Source organism: Myotis lucifugus, unplaced genomic scaffold (assembly GCF_000147115.1).
Source record: "Myotis lucifugus unplaced genomic scaffold, Myoluc2.0 scaffold_48, whole genome shotgun sequence".
Taxonomy (NCBI): domain Eukaryota; kingdom Metazoa; phylum Chordata; class Mammalia; order Chiroptera; family Vespertilionidae; genus Myotis; species Myotis lucifugus.
Window position 1 is genome coordinate 434,533 of NW_005871096.1, and position 26,467 is coordinate 460,999.

Below are 26,467 nucleotides of genomic sequence, written 5' to 3' on the forward strand. Positions count from 1 at the left end.
GCCGGAATCGAACCCGGGACCCTTCAGTCCGCAGGCTGACGCTCTATCCACTGAGCCAAGCCGGCAAGGCAACACTTTTAATTTAAAAAGTGATTTGTTATATCACTTGCATTAACATGCCTTCCTCTTTGAGAATTCCTTACTACTCCTGGCTATAAACACTTCAAGAACACACTACATTTGATCTAGTATTTTATTTTTCTTACACTGTTTCAATGTTACTCTTATGACTACATGATGTATGTTAGTAATATTGTATGACTAGAAGATTCTATACAAGTGACTCTCATTCAAGAGTTAGTAGTTCTTTTGAAGGAAGAAGATTGTCTGGTACTATATAACTAACTAAATGTACATGCTATAGATTTATTTTTATACTAGAGGCCCGATGCACAAATTCGTGCATGGGTGGGGTCCCTCAGTCTGGCCGGTGATCAGGGCCAATTGGGGCCATCTTGCCCAGTCCCAATCGAGGCTGATTGGGGCCAGCCGGCCAGGGGGAGGGACCGCGGGAGGTTGGCCAGCCATGGGAGGTTGGCTGTGGGAGCATCTTCCCCCTGGTGGTCAGTGTGCATCATAGCAACCAGTCGACCAGTCGTTCGGTCGCTTGGGCTTTATTAATGGTATTGATTTTACTTTCAAATTTTGTCTTTCTTTATACTGCCATCATAGTTTATGTATATACATCTTGCCACCTGATATGATGAAGCTGAAAATAGTTTTGATGATTTAATGCATGTTGGCAAAAATTATTAGTCAGGCAATCGTGCACAATATTGTAAATGAGACACTATAAACTGAGATATGTAAAATGACAGTATAATGCCTCACTTACTACCTAGAGGTAGGTTAGCATAGTGGTGACTCAGGGACTCTAGATTCATATGTCACTTAATAGTGTGTGAGTTTAAGCATATTATTTCATCTCACTGCTGCAGTTTCCTCATCAGTCACATAAGGATAATTAATTATCTCAGGAGTGGCTTTGATATTTAAATGAATTGATTCATGTGAACATGTTTTGAGAAGTACCTGGTACATAGGTAAGTGTGTAATACATGTTGGATGCTATCCCAGTTTTCTATTTCTGTTTACTAAACTTTCCCAAAATTTAGTGGCTTAAAACAACAATTTACAATTACAGTTAAATGCCAGGTGAGGATGGAGTCACAATGTTTTTACACTCACAGGCCTGATACCTGGACCATAAGGGCTATAATCATGGTAGCTATTTGAGAATTTCTCTCTTTATGTGGCTACCTTGTGCTTTCTCATAGCGTGGGAATCTCATAAATCATATCTACTGGGCAGCTAGCTTTCCCCAAAGCAAGTGTTCTGAGAGATAAAAGTGGAAGCAGAAAGTCAATTAATACCCATCTTCAAACTGGTACAAATATGGCACTTGTGCCATAATTTATAGGTCAAAGTAGTTACAGAGTCCTCTCAGGTTCAAGAACTGTGGACAATCCTCACTTCTCAATTAGGAGTGTCAATGAATTATAGTCATCTTTAATATATTAACATTATTCAGTGGCCTACTTAGTGAATGCTAACATTCACTAAAAAACCTCTGTGAATTTAGATATGTTGGCCCTAAACTCTCCACACTGAGATATTTTTAAAAATGGTCTTTGAATAATTAGCTTTATCTAATCAGTACACATGAAAAATAACCCAAGCTATTATTTTCCTGTCACCCGTGACCCCAATCAAGAAGAAAGGATAGCAAGGAAGAACCATTTTTCCTTCAATAAAATCCATAGAGGATACACATCTTTTTACTTTTAACACATGAAAGAAGACTGTGACAATATCAGGTCACATAAGTGTAAAGTTAAAGGTCATTCAGGTTCCTGGGCAAAGAATTACCAGAAGAGAGTGACTTCTTCAACCTTAGCTAAAAATGGCAGCACAATCAAGTAAAATGACTCTGAGCTTTTGGATTGTGACAGTGAGGATATCATATGTTTCTACTGATATTACTCTATCCCCTAATTGTTCCTTTATTTAGTTAATTAACTTCATACCTAATGGTGGGCTGGCAATTGAGCCAATTAAGTGGCAATTTGAAACAAGTAATTTATCTATATAAAACCCGAATATTCAAATCGACTGAACGGCGGAACGACCAGCAGAACGACCAGTTGCTATGATGCTCACTGACCAACAGGGGGCAGATGCTGAATGCAGGAGCGGCCTCCAGCCCGCAGGCCCCAATTGGCAGCGTTGGCGGGGGGGAGGGAAGCAGATGGTAAGTGGGCGGCACCAGGCCAAGGCAGGTGTGAGTGGGGGCTCCCCGATCACCCCATCGGTCCCCCCACAGATCAGCCCTGATTGCCGGCCACGCCTAGGGACCTTACCCGTACACGAATTCATGCACTGGGCCTCTAGTGATCTAAATAAATGGAGATGTCAGTTCTGTCAAATAACCTAAAAACTATCAGCTTAAAAGCTAATAAAAAACCAAAAAACTTACTGGGAATCATGAAGTAGAGCCTGTCATAAAATCATGTGTATGGTCAGGCTGTAAGATGCGTAGCTTGGTATCATAAAGTAAACATATCTTATAAGTGCTAGTATAGCTAATTATTTTAGACTTGAGAATTTTCTTGATCAAGACATATTTTATAACATTTTCTTCTAAATTCCATTGGTTGTACTATTTTTATCCTATTGAAATATTAGAGTTACAGTGACAGTCATAAAAACATAGCACAACGATAAAAAAAATCAAGTATCAAGTGAATTCATTTATTTACTTGAACTTCTGAAATACCATGAGGTGTGTACATATAATCTCAATGAACATGTCTAAAAATTCCCTTTTATATCCCATCCATTTCACTATATTTCAGAGTTACTTCTATATCCATAAGTTTTTTTCTTTTCAATTTATGAAATCAAATAAAAACTTAAAAATTAAATCTTTAAAAGTAAAATATGTGCTATTATTTTAAATATTAATGTATATTGTGTTAAAGGATAATATTTAAAATAAAATTACTCCAAACACAGTGTAAATTTATATTGGGCAGAGCACAAGTTCATAGTAAAAAAATAAAAATTTTTATTGAGAAACCTTTGGAATAATTGTATCCTTGGTATTGGCTATGGTGTAAATGTAATTTATAAATGCATCCAAACTGCAATTGACATATATGCTACAATTGTCAAAATTCACAAATATTGTCATATATAACAATTTGATGAATAAAATTACAAAACTGTTTGTGATAAAATTAGAGATTTGAGTACTAAAAAAAACACCCTTTAAACATAATAGCACTTGTTTCTTCTTTGTTGCTTCTAAATAGGACTTTACAAATATTTGATTCTTTAAAAATATTTTGTAAATAAGTTAAAAAGGTCTACAAAGGTACTGAACTTTTTATAAATAAAACATAAAATATTGTTGCATTGTGTGAACAATCACTTAGAAATTTATAATCCAATAATTCAAAAATTGTGCTAATAAAATTCTAATTTTGAAGCTCTTTCAGATTGCTGTTATTGAAAAAAAAAAGCTTGCAATATAGAAAAACATTTAAACTAACTGCTATAAAATCAAGAAATAACCTAATGAAATTCAACTGGCATTTGAATGATGTATAATAGTTAATTTTGAAATTTTATAATTGTACTTCTGAACATATTAACCCATACGAAGACTCTTTTTATGTAGCTCCTATTATAACTGAATTCGTGCATGGATGGGGTCCCTCGGCCTGCCTGGTGATCGAGGCCCTTTGGGGCCCATTGGGGCCAGCTGGCTAACCGAGGGAGGGACTATGGGAGGTTGGCTGGCCACTGGAGGTTGGTTGTAGGAGCGCACTAAGCACCAGGGGCAGCTCCTGCATTGAGCATCTGCCCCCTGGTGGTCAGTGCACATCATAGCTACCGGCCCGTCATCTGGTTGTAATGGTCACTTAGGCTTTTATATATATCCTATATAATAAAAGGGTAATATGCAAATTGACCCTAACAGTAGAAAGACTGGGAATGACTGGTCACTATGACATACACTGACCACCAGGGGGAAGACGCTCAATGCAGGAGCTGCTCCCTGGTGGTCAGTGTGCTCTCACAGCAGGAGCTCTGCTCAGCCACAAGACAGGCTGATGGCTGCCAGTACAGCGGTGGTGGTGGGAGCCTCTCCTGCTTCCTCAGCGGCACTAAGTATGTCCGACTGCAGCTTAGGCCTGCTCCCCGCTGGCAAGTGGACATCCCCCAAGAGCTCCTGGGCTGCCAGAGGGATGTCTGATTGCCAGCTTAGGCTCAATCCTCTGGGGAGCAGGCCTAAGCCAGCAGGTGGTCATCCCCTGAGGGGTCCCAGACTGAGAGAGGGCACAGGCCGGGCTGAGGGACCCCCACCCCCCCGAGTGCACAAATTTTGTGCACCGGGCCTCTAGTCCTATATAATAAAAGGCTAATATGCAAATTGACCAAACAGCTGAATGACTGCTTGCTATATTGTGCACTGGCCACCAGGGGGCAGGCTCTCAATGCAGGTGGAGAAGCCGGGCTCATGGCTGGCAAGTGCATTGGTGGTGGCAGGAACCTCTCTCGCCTCTGGGGCAGTGCTAAGGACCCCTCAGCGGACATCCCCCAAGGGGTCCCAGACTGTGAGAGGGCACAGGCCATGCTGAGGGACCCCCCTGCCAGTGCACGAATGTTGTGCACCAGGCCTCTAGTAGATAATTAAGACTGGAAACGTAATTGAAATGCATCAACAAACACCAATAATTTTCATTCTATGTTATTTTTAAAGACATTTTTTAAAATTTCTATTTGACTATAGTTATTTTTATTTTAGAAAGAATTGAATAACAAAATGAATTTTGAAATGCACTTTCTATAAATTCACCAGTATAACATCGCAAATATAATTTGAATTAATTTTATTGCCCCCTTTCACTTTCAAGGATCCTAATTCCGACAATATAGTATCATATGGTTACCATAGTAAATAACAATCTGGGATGCTTAGGAGAGGGCACCCCTCCAAGTTCCCTGTGACCCCATGGGATGAAGATGGAGCTGAGAGAAAGCGCCAGGGAGCTGCCAGCAGGCCGCTGTGACCTGGAAGGAAAAGCTCCCTACAGGGGAGACCATGCAGTATGTCGAGGAGCAGGAACACTTCTTTCCTGCCCACTGTTTCCTCACTGTGGAGGGACATACATGAGAACAACACCCATAACGGCTTCCCTTTGACCCCTTCTTCCTGGTGGAGCTGGTGATCTGTTATCCGATTGGTCAATTTTGAAAGCGACAGTTCGTGTGACCCGCCCCTTCCTTTCTGCCTTGGGACGAGCTGCCAAGAGGAAGTGCCGGTGTGACGCCACCCCTCCAGGCCGCGCGGTTGAGGGAACCTACCTCTGCGCCATCTTCCCTGGGGGCTGCCTGTGACGTCGTTGGTAAGTCTGTCTAACTCTGGGGTTCTGTAACCTGTAAGCCACAGCTTTACACGTCTCCTCTCGCTGTTGTGAGTAAATATTTTTGTTTTCCTGCTGTTTTTCTTCAGTTAAATCCCTTAGAGAATGACGTTACCCACGGACCCTCCTCACTCCCCAGCATCTAGGAAAGAGTAGGGTTAGAGAGAAAACGAAGCCAGAGAGGAAGTCGGTGCTTGGAGGGCTTGTGGGGTAAAGCTCCTGGCTGCTCCCGGCCTGGCTCAAGGGCGAGGTGTGAGACTTGGCCAGTTTGGGACGGAGAACGAACCGCCCGTTTCCGGTTGTAGAGGGTGGTTGCCATTTACCGCGATTTTGTGCACGCGCCAGTGGCTGTTTTTATGTAATCGAAAACGTATTTCTCTAAAGCAGTGGTTCTCAACTTGGGCTGCACAGTAGAATCACCTGGGAATCTCTTTAAAATCCTGATTTCTGGGCCTCATTCTCCGGAAATTCTGTTTCTTTGTTACTAATGTTGTGGCCCCCACCCCATAACAAAGAAACAGAATTTCCGGAGGATGAGGCCCAGAAATCAGGATTTTAAAAAGGCTCCCAGGTGATCCTACTGTGCAGCCCAGGTTGAGAACCACTGCCCTAAAGGCAAGTGTGCGTGCGCGGGGCTGTGAGCGAAGGCGAGGCGAGGGGCCCCGCAGGCCGCGGCTGAACGGAGTGCGGAGATTCCCGATGGTTCCTTCCGGCCCAACAGCTGCGGCCACCTGCCCTGGGACTCCGTGTCCAGGACGTGTTCTCCGAGTCGCCTTGTCCGAGACAAGGGTTTGGCTCCAGTGGGAGTCTTTTCATGCAGCAGCCTTTCCCAGCCTCAGAGGTTTCCATTGCACCCAGCAGTGCCTGCAGGGAGTGCCTGCAGGGAATAGTCAGTGCCAGGCCTGCCTGGGGGGGTGGGGGGGGCGAGGGTAGGGAAAGTCCGCTCAGATTCCGATCCCTCCCACATTGCTTGACTCCCCATTGGAATCAAGAGAGGGAGCGTTGAAGGGACAAATCCAGGAGTCACGTGACTTGTCCTGGGGTTTAAAAGTTGCTACTTCTTGATCTGAAGTGCCTCTGAATTGGATAATTCTGTATGGTTTGACCATGACTTTTTTGGGGGGAGGGGGGTTTGTTTGTTAATCCTCACCTGAGGGTAATGCTTCCATTGATTTTTAGAGAGAGGAAGGAAGGAAATGGGCGGAGAGAGAGAAACCTCTATTTGAGAGAGACACATGGATTGGTTGCCTCCCGTCGAAGCTCCTACAGGGACCAGGTATGGGACTGCAGCCCAGGTACTGCCCTTGACCAGGAATCAAACTCCAGACTCTTCGGCATCTGGGCTGAGGTCTATCCACTGAGCCACACGGCCAGGGCTGACCATGACTTTCGATTGCTGAGATTCAAACTGTGACTCTGCCCATAGGGGGTTGATGCATATCAAAATAAAAATAATTAGGGCCCTTCCTGTAAAGAGTATATACCTTCTTACATTGAGAATGAGATACAATTCAATGAAATTATTGCAAAAACAGTGGGTAAAAAATAAAAGGACTTGTGCTTGGAATGCTCTGGTTCTAATGATTTTGCTTAGGAGTTTAGTGTTGGAGTAGTTTAAAACAAGTTTCAGGGTTAATATAGAACAATGGAAGAATGAAGCCAAAAGAAAAAAAAATAGACTGGAAGAAAAAACTTTTTTTAGGAGAAAAGGAGAAAATACAAAACTAACTTGACAGGTGACATAGAAAATAACTATTTGAATTCAACTACATACCTATAAGAGAGAAATGGAAATTCAAGGCAGTCTAAGTGCTCTACAACAAGGTATGTTACTAGATTGAAATAGGGGCCCAGCTCCCAAATCTGACTCTTTTTGAAGGAGTCATTTCATTTAAGATTATGCCTCTCTCTCTTTGATTAGAAACAGACTATTGAGAAGTCACAGAAAAGGGATGATGTAAAATATGTTAAAACAGCATCTTAAAATTGGGAAAGACTAGGAAGATCTGTAAAATACACAAAGAAGTATCATTAGGTGATTTTCAAGGTAATATAGTCACTGTAGATTTTTGTATAGGTCTAGCTTATGCCTTGAAGGAGCATGCCAAGAATTGACTCAAGACATGGCTCAGCAAGATGAGGCATATTGAAAGGAGCCAGGCAAGAAAAGGAGTTAAGACTAAGCTTGTATGTACTTGATGTGGGTCTGATGGTAGAAAAATTCCTCCATGGAATTACCCATCTCAAGGAATTAGAAAAGATTTGTTTAAATAGTAGAGGCTTTTAATAGACCCAGAAGTTAATGATTTCATCACTGATGATAGAGATAATTCTGGAATTTAAGAAATAGAGGAATATATTAGAACAAGCTAATGTCTAAAAAAGATAAAAAGGAAAGCATGTATCCATTTCCAGCAAAAAGCAATATTATTTGGAGAGGAGACCAAATTAATGAGCAGCTTAGGCAGTTAGAAACTCAGTTCTTAAACAGATTAAATAGTTAAAAACTTAAAACATTCTGAAAAGTGTAGTTGGAGGCTAGGAGAAAATAAAAACTAGAGACATATTTCCAGGAAAATACATTGCATAAAAATCCTATTCAAAATCTGAATAATTCAGTGACAAAAGACTGCCTTAAATGAGCACCTGGAAGAGGTATTCCTTCTCATTGGGCCTTGAGGTGCTCAGGTTTCAGAAGCAATTGTAGCTTCAGTTCAGGAATCTATTGAGAATGATATTCCAGCCATAGCAAATGGGATAAGAGAGTAACCCTCCCTCAGAGGCAGTTTAGCAATTCCATACCAAGAGTTAGGGGAAGAAGCACTGTCGTAAGTATAGGATTGAAAATACCTGCTTACTGGAGATAAGTAAGCCCTGTTTCATAAGATGGTCTCTGATTCCAGCAGTAACAGCCAGAAACGGGGTTATAGGAGGGAATGAAAATGAAGAGGATTTTAAAACATTTTTCATGTACAAATAAAATCTGGTGATTTTTATTATAAATATTTAAACTTTTCTGGAAGGAAGGAATGTCTCAAATGTCATTCTTTGAGAGAGATAGCAGTATGTAAGCTAAGTGCATTTTGCTCCCACGTATGATGAATCCATAGTGTCAGAGTTAATGTATTAATAGACATTTTCTGGAATCTGTGACACACAAACTGAAAAGCATTCTGATAAAGCTGAAATCAAGAATATGTTCAGGTCCCCTTCTTCCTTTAGATGCTATTCAATGTTGGCTTCTGAGGACACATTGAGTTTTTTTGTTTGTTTTGTTGTAACTATTCTAAGCTCAGGGAATGACTTATATTTAAATTTCATGGGTGTGGGACAGTTTTGTTAAGTTTATATATTTACTTAGTATTGTTGTGAACCATACATCCACAGCTAAAAAAGTAATAGTTCAAAAACTAAAGTTAAATATATTAAAAAGTATATATTGACAAATCTTAATTCTTATTTTGCCCCCTGCAGCTTTTACTTATTTAGTTGTTTAATGAACACTTCTATAATACTAGCACTGTCCTATGTACTTTGCAAATGTTAACTCATTTATTTCACATATATTAACCCTATGAGTAAGAATTTATATAATTTCTATTTTATAGATAGGCTTATAACTGAACCCAGGTTTGGCTGCCTGCCACAATAAAAGCCAAACTTCTGAGATAGGTGCTGTGAGAAGGAAAGAGGTTTATTCAAGTGCCAATCATCATGAGAAGATGGGGGACTCTTGTCCCAAAGCCCATCTTAACATCTCAGTGAAGGCAGGAATTTTTATCAGGAAGGAGAGGGAAAGCAGAACAATGAAATCGGGGAGTGAGCTGTGGACGTGCAGGCAGTGTTCTTGCTGGTCCTCATATAGATCTTTAACATCAGCCAAGTCTGGAGTCCAAGCTGCCCCAGGACACCCTGTTTCTGCAATCTGGTAAAAAAAAAAAAAAGGCTGTTAGCATTTTATGGTAGGCATGACTAACCTTTGTCTTAAGGCATACATTCTGTTTTCTGACTGAAGGAGATATATTATTTATTATATGTTATTTAATTAAGAAGGTTATTTTGTTGGCATAAAGATTTTGTGTAGGATGTACAGGATGTATAGACTGTGCAGGATGACTTCCCTGCACATGGAGATGGATTTTTATGGTTGCCATTCTTGAGTTGGCCATCTGGGCATATTTATCAGCTGAATTGTTTTGTTTTTTTTTTGGGGGGGGGGGGGTCTTAAGGTCCAGTTTTGAGGAAAATAAGGTTAGAGTAACAAGCTGGGTAAATCACATTTACTAAGATTAACATGGGTAGCTTTATATATATAAACTAGAGGCCTGGTGCACGGATTCATGCACATTGAAAGGAAATTAATTAGAAGAAATATTTTAGAGGCCGGGGAGGGACCGTGGGAGGTTGGCTCTAGGGCCTGTCTGACCTGTCTTGTCTAGTCCTGATCGGCCGGACCCCAGCAGCAAGCTAATCTACTGGTCAGAGCATCTGCCTCCTGGTGTTCAGTGCATGTCATAGCGACTGGTCGAATGGACGAATGAATGGTTGGACACTTCTTATATTAGGCTTTTATTATATAGGATTCTTTTGTAAGCTTACTTTGTTAGTACATTCTCATTTTTGTTCTGTTCTATGGCTAGTTAGACTAACCTAAGTAGTATAGCCCATTCATTCCCCATTGAAGGTTCACAGAGGTTAATTAATTTGTATGTGACAGAGAAAGACCCAGGCATCTGGTTCTGGTCAGACTAATTTAGTAGGTCCTGTAGTATGTATGCCTCCTGAGTCATTTTTTTTTAAGTACAAATACATGCATATTTAAATATATATTCTTAATTTTTCCTTTTCTCTAGAAAAGAAAGCAAATTATACACCGTTTTTCACCTTTTTCTTTCTTTTTTTTCTCAACATCAATCATGTTTTCTGGAAATATTTACACAAGAGTATGTAAAGAGCTTCTCATTATTTTTTATAGCTGCATAATATTAATATTTTGTTATCTGACTATATCACAGTATATTTAAACATTCCCCTATTGATGGACACTGGTGATTTTCATTGTTTTGCAATTACAAATAGTGTGATAATAAATAAATTTACATACTTGTCATTTTTGGCAGGTATATCTGTAGTATAAATTTTTAGAAATTAGACTGCTGCATCAAAAGATAAATCCATATTTAGTGTTCTTCATGTATTGCCAAATTCCATAAATCTTTTACCATTTTGCATTCTTACAACAGAATTATGCTTCATCATAGCCTCATCCACAGAGTATTATGAAATTGTTAGATTTTTGCCAGTCTGATAGGTGAAAGAGGTTATTTTAGTGTTGTTTTAACTTGTATTATTTAATAATACAATATGAATGAGTTGAATATTTTTTCATTTTTGTAAGGGCTATTTTTCTGTGAATTGGCTCTCATGTTCTTTACCCATTTTCTAAGAAGCTTGTAGTGTTCTGTTTTTGTTCAATATGTAGTTACTCTTGCCTGTGATGTTAGTTTCTATTATATTTTTCTAAGTGAGTCATTTGTCTTTTGACTGTACTTATTTTTTTAATATAGTGAAATATATCAGTACTGTATTTTTTGTATTTTTTTAAAATTTCAGTTTACATTCAATATTATTTTATACTACTTTCATGTATACAGCATAGTGGTTAGATAATCATATACTTTACAAAGTGTTCTCTCTGATATTTATAGTACCCACCTTGCACCATACATAGTTATTACAATATTATTGACTATATTTCCTATTCTGTAACTTCCAATTTGTGCTTCTTAACCCTTTCATCTTTCACTAGTCCCCTTTCCCTCCTCCCCTCTGTGAACTATCAGTCTGTTCTCTGTATCTATGAGTCTGTGTCAGTTTTGTTTGTTCTCTAGATTCAGTATCATATTTTCTTTTATGAGTTTTGAATGATATTTAGTAATGTCGTTCACATGCCACGTTTGTAAAGTGTTGATCCTGAGAAAGAAGATACTTACTAAGAAGCTCCTGGTCCAAATTGTGATGTCCTGTTGGAATTGAATTGACACCATTGGTTGACGAAACAAATTTGTGTGTTTTCTTTCTGTACTTTCATGGTTTATTTTTTACATTGAAATCGTAAATTCTTTTTTGAGTTTATTAATGTCATGGATTATAATATAGATTCAACTTTATCTTTTTTCCAGATTCTTTGAACTGTTTAAAATATAGTTAGTAAAAACTTTTTTTTGACGTGATATAATTTCTCAATCTCTGAAGGAACTCTACCCATTCCAGGCATTGAGAATGCCTTTGACTGAGAGGAAGTAAAAGAAGAAATTTGTCAGGATGAGTTTAGGACTTTCACTTAAATAGTCCAATGTTAAGGTCTTTGAGCTGTAGTTTACACAAGCTTGAGAATTTGGCTATAGACTGTAATTCCTTTGAACTTTAATGGTTTTTTGTATTTTAACTTTCATGGTGATTTGATTTTTGGACTTTTGTTTTTCCTTGGAAATTAAATAATTTAAAAAGATTATTTTAAAGTTTGGGATATCTCTATAATATCAGAATTTTATTATTTGATCTTAAGCCATTTGATTTAATTATAGGACATCTGATAGAAATGCTGGATAATAACTTGGGAAAAGAAATAGAATTTGGAATAAATTTTCAACTTTAGGTATAGAATGACTACAAATTTAATTTAATTAATGTGATTTTTGACCTATGTTGGAGGACTCCAGGCTGAAAAATATGAATTGCCAATGGTGGTCCCAGAAGGATAATCAAAGTCATAGGTGAGGCAGCTGACTGATAAAGGTGGGAGCAGGAAAAGTCATGATAGGCTGCTGATTTCTTTCTCAGGAGGGAAGCTACTCCCCTCTCTGAGCTGAAGCTTAATGATTAATTCCAATGGTTTAGGACAGTGGTTGGCAAATAGCAGCTCGCGAGCCACATGTTGCTGACCACTGGTTTAGGAGAACAGAATGCTGGAGAAAATGGTATGTGGGAAGGATTGTAGAACACTTCCTCCCCACTTCCGATGTTTCCTTTCATGTATAAGATCCATTGTTATAACATGCCTGGCCTCTCACCTAATTTCTACCTGAGTAGTTAAGGGAGTTATATTGATAAATATAAGTGAATTTGAATTGACAAAAAGAAACTGGGAGACCTTCTCCCTTTGTTTGTGGGATTGAGAGGAGGGGGAGAGAGCCTGGAGTTCCGCTTTTATTGAGGTTGAGCTTGGGGGCCTAGGGTTTTGAGGGCTCACTCTAGGGGTGAGTTTAAAATTTAAGAATGGGACTTTAAAGCATGGGAAGAGAGAAAACAAGCAGCCCAGTCAGTTATCTAAATCAATCAAGATCTGTAAAACAAAGGAAACTGAAGTGTGGCCTGTCGCCTTATCTAGTTCTGTCCTTGGGAATGTGTTTATTCCAGATAGCCATCTTTGAAGTGGATGTCTTGGCAATCAAATCTCACTTAGATCAGGCACTTGCATTATAAAAAAGGGAAAAACCAGATGTCAGGGCTTACACTCTATGTGGTCAGCTGTGTCAAATTTTGATGAAGTAAAAGAAAAAGAGGTCTGAGAAGGCCTCACTAATCTTGTGGCTTAAATAATAGCCAAGGTGGGGTGGTTTGTGAAATGAAGAGGCCTGTAATGTAAATTTGCACATTAAATTAGGTCACCAGTTACTGCAGAATTACTTATCAGGTGAGTTGAGAGTGAGCTATTTAATTTGAGCAGTGTAGACAGGAAGAAGTGTGGGTAGTAATGGCAGAGCAGCGCTGAGTTGGCAGCTATATGGGCTATCCTGAGGGGGTGCTTGAGAAAATTTGAGAGGGTCATAATGGACTGGTTCCTAAACTAGTGTCTTCTGGTACTACTGTGGACACATTACTACTCTGTTTCTTAACAGAAGCCCAAGTAATGTTTGTCCTTTGAGTGGGGATAAAGTACAAGTGACAGAGCAATACAACTTTTTCTAATATTCAAGAGGGTGAATGCTAAGCATTCTCCTGTTATAGAAAGACCCCAATTAAACACGTGTTGGATTGATCTTTTTTTTTTAAATATGGATAAAAATGAGAAGAAATCTGGAGAGTTATCAAGTATTTTTCTGTCTGAAGACTTGAAATAAAAGTGGTTGTAGGGGAAGAGGAGAAGGGAGTTGGAACCTTAATTTTACAAAATAGCTGGCAGTTCTTGACAGGGCCCACAGCCTGAATGACCTGTATTTCCAGACAGTTGCCCCTGTCTTGACCTTGTTTGTTTCTGGTTCTATTGTCTGTGCCCTGGGGTGAGGCTAAGGACAAAGGACAATTGGAAAGCAGGCCATGGCCTACAAAATAAGCCCTCAATTGTCATTTTAATGGTTGTACCATTTTACCTTAATTTAATTTCCCTACCTCCAAGAATATATCTTGTTCTGTAAGTTCACAAGCTGACACATCATCCAGAGAGACTATTTATTTTCCCTATCTTCACACAAAGGCTGAGATTATTCTTGCATCAGTAATCAAGATCTTCTGTCTTTGGGTTGCAAAGAAAATGCATTTAACTGTAGTACTTGAAAGAGAAAATTGAAATTTGTCTACAGATGATAAAACACATTCCCCTCGTTTCAATTCTGTCTACTCATATCAGCTGAACTGCATTAATAAAAACAAAAGGTGCCTGTTGCTTGCTATTTGCAGAAAATAAATAATTCAGTTGCCCAGAACTGTGTATTAGATATATTGAGGTTTATTCCTATTATAGACCCTTGTGTTTTTAGTACATTTCTCCTCCCTCCCCTTCCCCCTTCCCCCTTCCTCCTCCTCCTCCTCCTCCTCCTCCTCCCTCCCTCCCCTTCCCCCTTCCTCCTCCTCCTCCTCCTCCTCTTCCTCCTCCTCATAGCATGGTACAAAATGAACCAGGGAAAATAGTCCCCAGAGGAAGTTTTTCCCACTAGCTTTAATAGCAGAGCAATTGTGAATCTTTCAGAAAAATGATCAAATCTCAAGTGTGATTAGCTTGTCTCTCTGCTTGCTGTAACCTTTTTACATTACTGGTGTAATTGTTTTAGGAAACAATTCTGTACACTTATTAGCATGCCTAATTCTAGCTTTAATTATTTATTGCATTTATTGGATATGCAAGTCACGAAATTGCCACTGGGTATATTTTCCAATAGCACAATCGACGCAATAATGCAAGGCATCTAAAAATAAAAATAGGTTGGTACCTCTGAGATAGAGATTTCCATAAACAAAGGGCATATTGCAGATTTTTCTTTTTTCCCAATCAGACAGTCTCATGGCATGCTGATTGTGAAACCATAGTCAAATTTATGGAAATGCAAAGGTAAGGACAAAATAAAAGTTCATACTCATGTATATTCAATAATAATTCTTTTTAGCCAGCCCTGTAACAGGAGGCCAGTGGCACAAGTCTAGGCAAATTGTGAAGTAGGAATAGTTTATCAACCTCTACCTCCTCTTTGTGGGTGTAATGATGTCCTCATCTCTAGAGGCCTCACAGATTTTTCCCTCCCCTCCAAAATTATTTATACTTAAAAGAAGGTGAAAGTCATTCACATGGAGGTTTAACTGATTAACCTGGTGATAGTACAATAGAAATAACTCTTTGAGACCAAGCAGCCCTAATTATAAGCCCACTTTTAATCATTTTTCCTAGCTCGATGACTTTAAACAATAATTTTTATCTCAGGAAGGTATGGATTTGGTGCAGCCTGAAGCTTATACAATTTTGGGATCCCTTTATAAAAATTTATGTATATAAATTTAGGTAAGGAAGTAAATATTTGTAATTACATATAAAAAGTATAAATACAGTAAAACCTCCTAAAATAAATTTGTCTAGAAAAAAATTATTTCTGCAATTGTGGTAGGCAGTTAGACAGACATGAGCAGAGTAAAGATAATGGGCCAGGTACAGAAGGTTACCAGGGTGGAGAGTCTCTGGTAACAAGGACCTCACCCCAAAGATAATGATCTCGGAGTTCTGGAGCAAAGACATCAGCTTACATTAAATTTAAGCTGGAGATGGAGCCCGAAACCCCTTACCATTACCTCCCTTTACCATTACCTTCCCCTCTCCTAAGCTCCAAGGGCCCTTCTTTTGCCTCTGTTAACTTGTTTCCTGAGCCCATTTCCTCTACCTCTCACTTCTACTTCTGTGACTTTCTAAATACATTTTCTCTGTTGAACCTTGGCTTGACTTCTTTCTTAGCCAGAACTCAGGTATTGAGGTTGCTGAATAAAAGTCCAGTCTGACCAGGTCGTTATAACACCTGGTGCCATTCTCACCATCGCCAACACAACAACAAATCAAAAATACCTTCCCATAATAACTAGTGATCTGGGGATAACAATGTCCCATTCTGGTCATATTTTCCAAAGATTTGGAGGCTACTTTGATTTTTTCTTCTTCTAATGGTTATTTTCCTAACAATGGAAATTCACATGGGGAAGAAAGGCAAAGATTTGGGGTAAAACAGTCGGGCACCATTGAGTAAATCACCTCTTCAAGTGCTCTAAGCTCTGCTTACTATATAAACTGATGGCAGGTCCCCAAAGTAACTCTCATGCAAGGGATGCTTGTCCTTGGGTGCTTCAGTTCTTGTATCATGGTATCGTGGATAATAGGAACAAACATACATGACAGTAATTTTTAAAATGTTCACTTATACTGTCTACCTGTATTAACTCCTGTGACATTTCTGAGAGACTTGTCCCACAAACATTATAAAAAATGTCAGTGAAGTTTGGTAAACAACTTGTGTGATTCTGCTTTTCATTTCTTTTTAGACTACATACAGAGTTAGCAAGAGGAAGTCCTTGACTCTCCTGGGAGGAAAAGTGTTCAGAAGGCAGTTCTTTGGAACCTTTGGGTTGTATTCATTGTAGTCCTTAGTATTTGCCTCTCCTGAAGGATGCCCAACAATAGCTAAAAATAGATTTAACTGCTAGGGTGAAAGAGTAAGGAAATAAACAAATGCTAAGAGTAAGGAAATAAACACTGCACAGAGCAGGAACAAAAGAAGCCTGCTTACATCGGAGCCTCATTTTCTCTTCACTGCATCAGAATAACATGCCTGCAATTTAATTCGGTTTTACAATGCTCATAATCAAGCTCCACTTTCAGGATGTGTTACCTGGAAAAATTTGTTGTCTCTTCAACTTGTGCTGAATCCAATGTAATTCCCTGGTGACACAGGCTGGAGGAGAAGGGGAATAAACAAACTAATCCATAATGGGATGGCATAGTATTCATTAGTCTATTACATAGATGTCAAAGAGATAGGGAAAACTTAAATTTAATGTACTGGTAAGCTGATCTCTTTGCTCCAGGGCTCTGACTGAGATCAGAAATAAGACCAGGGAACTTTACATACTTGTGTTATTCAAAGTATATTCTTTTATATTTTTACTTATTTAAGAGAGGAAAGGAGAGGGAGAGAGAGATAGAAACATCAATGGTGAGAGAATTCATCCATCGGCTGCCTCCTGCACACCCGCACTGGGGACGGAGCCCGCAACCAGGGCATGTGCCGTGACCTGGAATTGAATCATGACCTCCTGGTTCATAGGTCGACACTCAACCACTGAGCCACACCAGCTGAGCCAAAGTGTATTCTTTTGGTCACATTGTTCAGTTGACTTTGGGGCATCTTTCTTCTCATCTTCTTGTCTCGTTGCTGCTCCCTTTCAGTCCTTTCTGCCCGATCCTTTGCCTTAAATGCTGAAGTGTCCCAGGACTAGTTCCTTCTTTTGATGCATTCACTTCCTAGGTTATCTTTTAATTACCATCCTTACACTGAAGGCTCCTCAGATTCTATATCTGACCTGAATCTTTCCCCTGAACTTGAGACCCATATCTAACTGCCAATACAAAACATACCCTAACTTGAATTCTCCCCCCCCCTTCCCCCCAAATCTGTTTCTCCCATAGTTTTCCCCTTCAAATTAATGGTAACATCTAGTTGCTCAGGTCAGAAACTTTTGAATCACCCCTGATGTCACTCTTTATTTCACATCTCACATCAGTAAAACTGTTGTTTGTACACATTTGAAATTTATTTGGAATCTCACCACCTCTCTCCATTTCTATTGTTACCACTTTCATTTAAGCCATTACCATCTCTAGCCTGGACTCTGACTTTATCCTCCTACTCCTTGTATTTACTCTTATCCCCCTTTACCTATATTCACCCAGGATCAAAAAGAGCCTTTTAAAATGTAAATATGCTACTACCCTCTGAATAGAAACCCTCTGATGATTTTCTGTTATATTCAATATAAAGTAAAAAATCCTTACTGTGACCCAAAGGCCTTATATTATCTGACTGCAAACTAACTAGTTTTCACCTTACTGGCTATTCTCCAGCTGCTCTACTAATTGCTAGAAGGACTCTACCTTAGAGTCTTTGCACTTGCTGTTCCCTCTGTCCAGAATGATCTTCATCCAAATGTCCACATGGTTTGCTCTTTTTAAAAAAATATATATTTTATTGATTTTTCACAGAGAGGAAGGGAGAGGGATAGAGAGTTAGAAACATCGATGAGAGAGAAACATTGATCAGCTGCCTCCTGCACACCCCCTACTGGGGATGTGCCCGCAGCCAAGGTACATGCCCTTGACCGGAATCGAACCTTCAGTCTGCAGGCCGATGCTCTATCCACTGAGCAAAACTGGTCAGGGCTACGTGGTTTGCTCTTTTACTTCATTTAGTCTCTGTTTAAGTGACAGATTGTCAGATAAAACTTCACAGCTGCCTGCACTGGTCAACGTAGCACCTTTCCCCTGCTTTATTTTTCTTTATATATTTATTTATTGCCTACATCTCCCAGTAGAATATAAGATCTCTGTGGGAAGCAACATGGTCTGATTTGTCCTCTTTTATATATCCAGAGTCTAAAATGTTCTGGCATTAGGTAGACACTGAGTAAATATCTAGGGAATGAATGAATAAGGCATAATTAATGTTTTAGGAGTGCCATTTGCTTTAGAGCAGCATTCTTTCTGTTGGGATAGGTAAAGGGAGTATATCCATGGTTAAATCCATTATAATTCTCAGCCAGTTGCCAGACCCAGCTTTTAGCAGCTAATCTGCACTGGAACAGAAGCCAAATCCATGTGATTATTAAAACATATCATGTACTAAGGGACGCCTAGACTTAGGTTACTTTTCTACTTAGACACACAGGGTAGCTAACAAAGCTTCAGGACACATTTCAGGTTGTGCTTAGTGGAGGCTTAAGTCTGCTGTCCTACTGCCTTCAGCTAGATTCATTATTTCTGGAGTTGGGAGCTGGGCTCAGCTGGCGGTGAGTTAGAAATTTCAAAGCTTAGGTGAATTTCCTAGCATGCAAGCTACTGGCATTTATTTCTTTGTCGAAATCATTTTTCTCTAATAAAAGTAATACAGATTGAACTAATGAGGAAACATTGGAAACAACAGTAGTAGAAAAAGCAGAAAAGTAATTATTCAAATTTCCACTCCTCAGAAACAAACATTGTTAACATTTTGATGTGTTATCAGTTTTATCGTTTGTGCATGTTTTTACAGAATTGGGGTAAGCCAACAATATTTCTGTTCAGAGTCCTTTATTCCTGTTCTAAAATATAAGAGGATTTGACTTTGTGCCTTCATTATGAACTGCTCCTTAGGAGGCATCCTTTTACATGAAATTACTAGTAAAATTCACTCTTTCCATGTGCTTGAATGTACATTTGTCCATTTTGTCAGACCTTTGTAGTCTCTCTTTAAGAGAAGAGAAGCCTGATTCGACACACTAGAGCATATTGGAAAACAGAATTCATTCAGTGAAAATAGGAGAGAGTAGTACTGTGGTGTCAGGCTTGGTGGACATGGGGAAGAGTCTACTGCTAAGATTGTTTGTGACAATCTAAATCCAGGGAGCAGGTGGCAGGTCACTAATAGCACCACGCCAGACCTAACAAGTATGAATGTTAAGTCCTAGCCAAAGAGAATACAGAAAATAAGCAAAGTGGGTGATGGAAATGTGGAAACTTTTTATGAGTAGTTTAACTACTTCTACCAAATGCATCTTTCTCTATGTGTTTGTTTAATTAACACACTATCATTGTAGGAACACCAAAAAGTACAGATACATAGCTGTCCACTTACCTTAAAGATTATCTGTTGGTGTTTGCTTTTTTATTTCGGTGAGGGTGTTGGCAGTGAAACAGCACCAGATGTTAGACCTTGGTTAAACAACTTTGGTATTTCAGTTCTGGCTAAGAAAGAATTCAGAGTCAAGACTCAGATATAGCCGAAACCGGTTTGGCTCAGTGGATAGAGCGTCGGCCTATGGACTGAAAGGTCCCAGGTTTGATTCCAGTCAAGGGCATGTACCTGGGTTTGCGGGCACATCCCCAGAAGGAGATGTGCAGGAGGCAGCTGATCGATGTTTCTCTCTCATCAATGTTTCTAACTCTCTATCTCTCTCCCTTGCTCTCTGTAAAAAAATCAATAAAATATATTTTAAAAATAAATAAATAAATAAGTAAAAGACTCAGATATAAGCAAAAATTTACTTAGAAAAATCACAGAAGTTGGAGAAGTGAGCTGTGGAAGAAGTGATCCAGCTGAGCTGTGTGGGTTCAGGGAACAAGTTATAGAGGCAAAAGAAGAGCACTTGGAGCTCAGGGAAAAGAAAGGCAAGGATATGTGCACCTGGGGGAAGAAGAGAGGGAAAGCCTCTTCATGCTCCAGAGAGAGGGTGTGCCAGGGAAAGAAGGGGGTGGGGAAAGGTGCTGTGTGGTCTAGAGAGAGAGCCTCGCTGGGTCCTCCATTTTGAAGGTTTTTATTCCTCAGGGGAGAATCTCAATAGAATATCCATCAGCTTTTCTAGTTTGTGGCCTTTCAGGGTTGTGGTCTCTACTGATTGGTGGGCCCCAGTGGACGGAGTCATTAGTCATCACACCTGGTCCTGATGTCAGCCACGGCCTGGCTCTGTCTGATGTTGCTGCTTGCTGGGCCTGGAGCTGAAACACAACTGAGGCCTAGATGTTATCTCTAGTTTGACCAAAACTCTATCTCTGTGGTTAATAGACCCAAGGCTTTGTTCCTAAGAACAAAGGTAAGAACTTCATTGTCTGAGGACTTAATGCTTAAGGGAGTGCATGCAAGGGCTTTTATGAGAGTCCTCTGAGGCTATTTTCCAGCCTCCTTGCTCTCCTCTATGGGGGTCTACCACAGGGCTAGCAATATGTCAGGGGAAGAAAGGTCAGGGGAGGATCCAAACTGCATGACCATTGATATGAAAGGTCAGGGGGTCTAAACCACATGATCAGAGATATGCTGGAGGAGGAAAGGTCACCTGGGGTGAGGTCCCACCCTACAGTTGTCCATTGATAGGCACCTGGGGCTTTCTGCCCTGGTGACTTACCATACCTGGCCTATTCTTCTTACTCTGCTCATACCTGTCTAACTGCCTACTACAGGGGGACTAGGGGAAGAGATAGAATTGGGAATTGGAGGAAATATAAACGAGAAATAGGGAAGATATAGCATTGCCATATAATCATTCAAAAAGAAATATAGTAGTCTGTCATCTTTAGAAATGTAGTAACTTATCCCTGTTACTTGTCTAGCTATGTGTTACTTTTGTGATTTGAAACAAATCTATTTTTAAAATGTTACTTATATCCTTAAATTAGTATTAACAAACTGGAAATAAACCAGGATTTAAATATGCTTATTTCCTATAATCCCAGAGGGATTCATTGAAGTCTTGGTGGAATGCATTCTATTACTTGAAAGCACCTCTCTGAGATACCAAAGCCTTTATCTCAAAGGAGAGCACTAAGCTCTGGTGGCACCTTCTAAGGGACACCACTTTACTACTCCTGCTATTCGTCTAATGCAGTGATGGTGAACCTATGACACGTGTGTCAGAGGGGACACGCGTACTCATTTTTTTGGTTGATTTTTCTTTGTTAAATGGCATTTAAATCTATAAAATAAATATCAAAAATGTAAATCTTTGTTTTACTATGGTTGCAAATATCAAAAAATTTCTATATGTGACACGGCACCAGAGTTAAGTTAGGGTTTTTCGAAATGCTGACAAGCCGAGCTCAAAAGGTTTGCCATCACTGGTCTAATGCATAGTGTGCAGCATGTGAGTTATTATTTATCAGGGAAGTTCTGACTGTCACTGTGAAATGTTGTTCTCCAGATGTTTGAATCATTAAGAATGATGTCAGCACAGCAAGTAGGCCTTCCATTTTGGTCATCAATGCCTTCAGCAGGGGTTGGCAGCCTACTGGTTTTGGCCTGATTAATAGCTCCAAGTGGAAATGAGCCATGTCCAGGAGGTGGCAAAGACATCCCTGTAGTAGGCCAAGTCCTGCTCTTGTTTTCATTCTCCAAACTGCCTGCAGGGGGCAGAGGTTTAACTCTGCTGGGGTGAGGTGAATAGGAAAGAGGTAGAAAGACTGCCTGCTCCTTATGATTTTCAAATAAGATTTGATTATCTTATATTTCTGGGATATTTATTTTGTAAAGTAGTTTTATGTACATGATCTTAGATGAAATCTCTGAGCCCTGGGTAGTAGGTTGTGTGCAGATGAAAGACATAAGGCAACCTTTTCCTGTTTTCTCACTGATATCCATTTGGCTAGTAGAATAAATGTTTGTTTCTTAAATGACTTTTTTTTTGTTTGTTTTATTTTTGGCTGATGCCCTTAGACTCGGAGGACATAATATCTTTCTATGGAAAATGCATGTTAAAATCTATCCCTTCCCTAAAATGCTTCTCAGGAAAAAGTGAACAAAATGAAACAGGAAGATTATGAAGAAGTGATGGGATTAATTTCTCCCTTCCTTTTCTTCCCTTCTTTCTTTTTATTTTTATTGTTGACACTGTTACGGATATCCCCATTTTCACCCAGAATAGACATTTCTCCAAACAGGACATTCAAACGAGCAATAGACATATGAAAAAATGCTCAATGTAAGGAATCATCAATGAGATGCAAATTAAAAACACAATGAGATATCACACCTGCCAGAATGGCTATCATCAATAAATCAACAAACAACAAGCGCTAATGAGGATGTGGAGAAAAGGGGAATCCAAGTATACTACTAGTGAGAAATGAAGATTGGTGTAGCCACTGTAGAAAGCAGTATGGAGTTTCCTCAAAAATTAAAAATGGCCCTGGCCAGGTGGCTTAGTTGGTTAGAGCATTGTCCTGTACACCAAAAGGTTGCAAGTTCAATTTATGGTTATGGCACATCCCTGGATTGTGGGCTCAATCCCCAATCTGGACTCATACAGGAGGCAACTGATCAATGTTTCTCTCCCCCCCCCCCCAAGTATAAACAAACAAACAAACAAAAAAACATGTCCCTGGGTGAAGATTTAAAAAAAATATAACAATAAAATAAAAAATGGATATATTCCACTCCTAGGAATATATCCTGAGATTCCCTAAACACCAATTTGGAACAGTATACTAGTATGCAGTCCTATGTTCATAGCAGTGTTATCTACAACAGCCAAGATCTGGACAGACTCTTTTTTCTTTCATTAGATTTGATTTGTATTTAGTCCTCCTAGATGGGAAACACATTTAATGACTTAATTATTTCTGCCTCTTGTTAGAATTGTAATGCTAATTGTTACAAAAAGGGGGGCCATTACATTTCCAGTTTTAGAGAAGAATTCTGCCTAGAGCATAAAATACCTGTTTGTGATTTTTTTTCCACACCAATTAACAGTTCTGTCCAGTAGGTGGACTCCTTTATGTACACCTAGGGGGTTTCTTTTTCCTTTAATCAAATGTTCCTTAAATCTGTGAAAAGATGTTTCCTCATATTGAACTTTTGGTTTCACCTGTTTATTATCTGAAAGGCTGAAAATAGATTCTGGGTTACTGCCTGTTCCTATTTGAGAAATAACTTGATAATTAGTTACATTTTTCTTTTAGTTTATATCTTGACATTTTCATTTATAAATCAGGGCTGCTTTGAAGTAGCTAAACTTACCATCTTCATTGAATCCTTTTAAAATAAACTTCATTTTAAAGATATGTGAATAATTATAATTACTATAATTATATATTGACCCCAAGGACTAATAACTTTATTTATTGTGAAAATAAATATTTTCATAGTTTTCATGGTCATTTTCTTCATATCATTCTGGAGTAAATGTTTGTTGATAATGTTGGAGGTTTTTTTTTAACAGGAATCTGGCACATCAGTAATTTTTAAGACAGTCCCTGAAACTTACACTAGTTATATTCCCAGGCTGACCTGAAGTTGGTTTTGGTAGTTTCTCTATGGCCACGCGACAGTTGCAGATCTTTCATCCCTAACTCCTGCCTTTCACCCCAGTCCTTTGAAAAGGTTGTTTCACATGGCTTATACACACTGAACTGTTGTTTGCATGGTGAAGTTTCCATTAGTTTATTCAGTACATTTATTCCAGCATGAAAAAGAAATCTCTTGACTCGTAAACCCAATTTTTAAAAAGTGTCATTTAGCTAAGCTTTGTGTGCTGTTTTTCTGTGACTGGGCCAATGGGTCAGTGATGATAGCATGTGTCCTGAAACCAAATTTCTCTAACAATTTATCACCTTCTCTTATATTATAGGTTCCACCTCCAGTGGAAGATTTAAATGCTGAGATAAGTAGGGTGTTATGGGGAATGCAATCTCTTTCCTGTGTTACCAAGCCTAATTTTGAAGTATTTATTCTAAACTGTAAATTTGTTAAAGGAAAGGGTTATATCTTATTCATCTTTGTATTTATCCTACTATCTGATATCAGACACGAGGCATAGCTGAGTAGAATGTCTTTTATTACTTCAAAATTGAGATAACTAGATTTAAGACATTCTATTAAGCAAAATAATTAAGGATCATTGTAGAACAGAAAATTAAAAAACAAGCAAAAATAAACATCAAATGTTTAATACTGTATCAGTTGGTAAATGAGAATTCAGAAAATAGTTCAGTGCAAAAATAATATGGAAAGATAGGGGACTTTGAAAGGACCAAATCAGAGAGATTATTTCCTAAATTAAATTAAATGACCAAGATATATACCAAAATCAAATCTATGGAATTATTTTAATTAAGCATGAAGAAAATAAATGATTGGAATTGTTAAATCAATTGAAAACAATAAATAATTTTCTTCACATGCTTAAACATTTTCTTCTAGAATTAAAAAATTTAATCCAGATGTGATTTTGATTTTAATTATACTTAAGATTGGTACTAGTCTTACCTAGGATTCAGTCTAGAGTATGAAAATATAATACACATTGATTTATTTTTTAGTCAAAAGTTTAAGGTAGAAATTTTATTTCCCACTGCTTATCACAAATAGAACTTGACCCTATTTTATATAAAATTACAACCTTCAAATTTAATTACTCAAGAGCCCACTTAATGAATATGCTGTTCATTAAATGTCTTCCCAATTGCAAAATTCATCAGAAGTAATGAGGAATAGTACAGGTATGCAGTAATAATGATAGTTGAAGACAGATAAAGGGTTAAGACCAGTGGCTATAGTAATATTTAAGAAAATGACCAGGGTTTACTATTAAATTCTTACCCTACTCTGCAAGCTACTATATCAAATGGCATTCAAAAGATTGATTTCTTTTAGGCTTTACCTAATATCCTTTGGGCCTTTGAAATCTGCATGCTACATTGCAAAAAGCTAAGCTTACAGGATGTTCTGTTCAAACTGTACTGTAAAAGCAGAGGAAGTAGTAGCCATAGTCACTATCTTTACCAGGACTTTCCTTGAGCTATTAATGTAAAACTTTCATAATTAAAAGTTTATTTGTAGCCCAGGTTCAATTGGATCCATTAAAATGGTTTATGGTTTAGGGTAATTTATCAGATACATATAACTATTGGCAGAGTTTAAGGTGCCATATAGACCACATACAGATGTGGTTGAGTAAAGAAATCAATCTTTCTCATCTCTTAGTCTCTTTTATCTTTTAGATATGGCAAGAGTAGTGGTGAAGATAAGTCAGGCAAGCTGGGAATCCAAACTTCAGAGTTTAGAAAGAAGAGAGCTTTGGTTGTCAAACAGATCTTTTTGTATCTAAAATTCTGGAACCTTCAGTAAAATTTTTCTGCATAGCTACCAATCCATTGAACTAACCACTTGTTCTGAATTTTTCTTGATATATAATGCCCATGATACTAGAAAGAGAGGAGAGAAACTTTCTATACTGTGGAAGTGGAATTTCCACTTTAATTATTTGATTAAGGTAGTATCTGCCTGATTTCTTCATTGTAAAGTAACTCTTTTCCCTGGTAATAAATATTTTGTTAAAAGATGTGTCTGATTGCTGTCCCAAACTTTTGAACTACTCCATCTAATGTTTTGTTTTAGATCAAGAATGTATATTTAATAATAGTATTTTATTTAAATTTTTGTATGATTCTTCTGGTTAGCAAACAAGGACTCAAAGTATCTACTTTAATAATTTTCTCACAAAATCCCAAAATTACAGAAAAATTGGAAGCCCAGTACAACTAATGCAATTTCCCCTGAACCATTTGTATGTTACGGATTTGATTTTATAAACAAGGACATTCTTCCATGTAATGGTTCCACCATCAAAACCAAAAAATCAACCTTGATACAGCCTGAAAATCTCAAATGCTATTCAAATTTTTCCAAATACATTATTTATAGCAAAAGGATCCAGTTAAAAATCACATGTCACATTTTGTTTTGTTTTTTAATATCTTCAGTCTGGAACATTTCCACAAGGTTTTCTTTGACTTTTATGACCTTGACACTTTTGAAGATTGCTGGTCAGTTACTTTGTATAGTGTTCCCTCAATATGAATTTGTATGATGTTTCTTCATGATTACATTCAGATCAGCCATCTTTGTCAGGAAACCACAGAAAGAATGCTTTCTTGTTTTCTTTGCATCTTGTCAGGTGGTGCACAATTTCCATTTGTTTCATTGTTAGTGATATTCACTTTAATTATTTGATTAAGGTAGTGTCTGCCTGATTTCTTCATTGTA

General features: G+C 38.4%; 1 protein-coding gene across 2 annotated transcripts in view; it reads left to right on the forward strand.

The window, feature by feature from the left end:
• Positions 1-5,319: 5,319 nt before the first annotated feature.
• LOC102433141 (cytochrome c oxidase subunit 7B2, mitochondrial) overlaps positions 5,320-26,467 on the forward strand; it is a 91,675-nt gene continuing 70,527 nt past the window's right edge. The window contains exon 1 of one of the 2 annotated variants that reach the window (XM_006088454.3): positions 5,320-5,414. The gene's annotated coding sequence lies outside the window, so the exon portion shown is untranslated. The remainder of the gene's footprint in view (positions 5,415-26,467) is intronic. The other variant, XM_023753606.1, reaches the window with a different exon arrangement.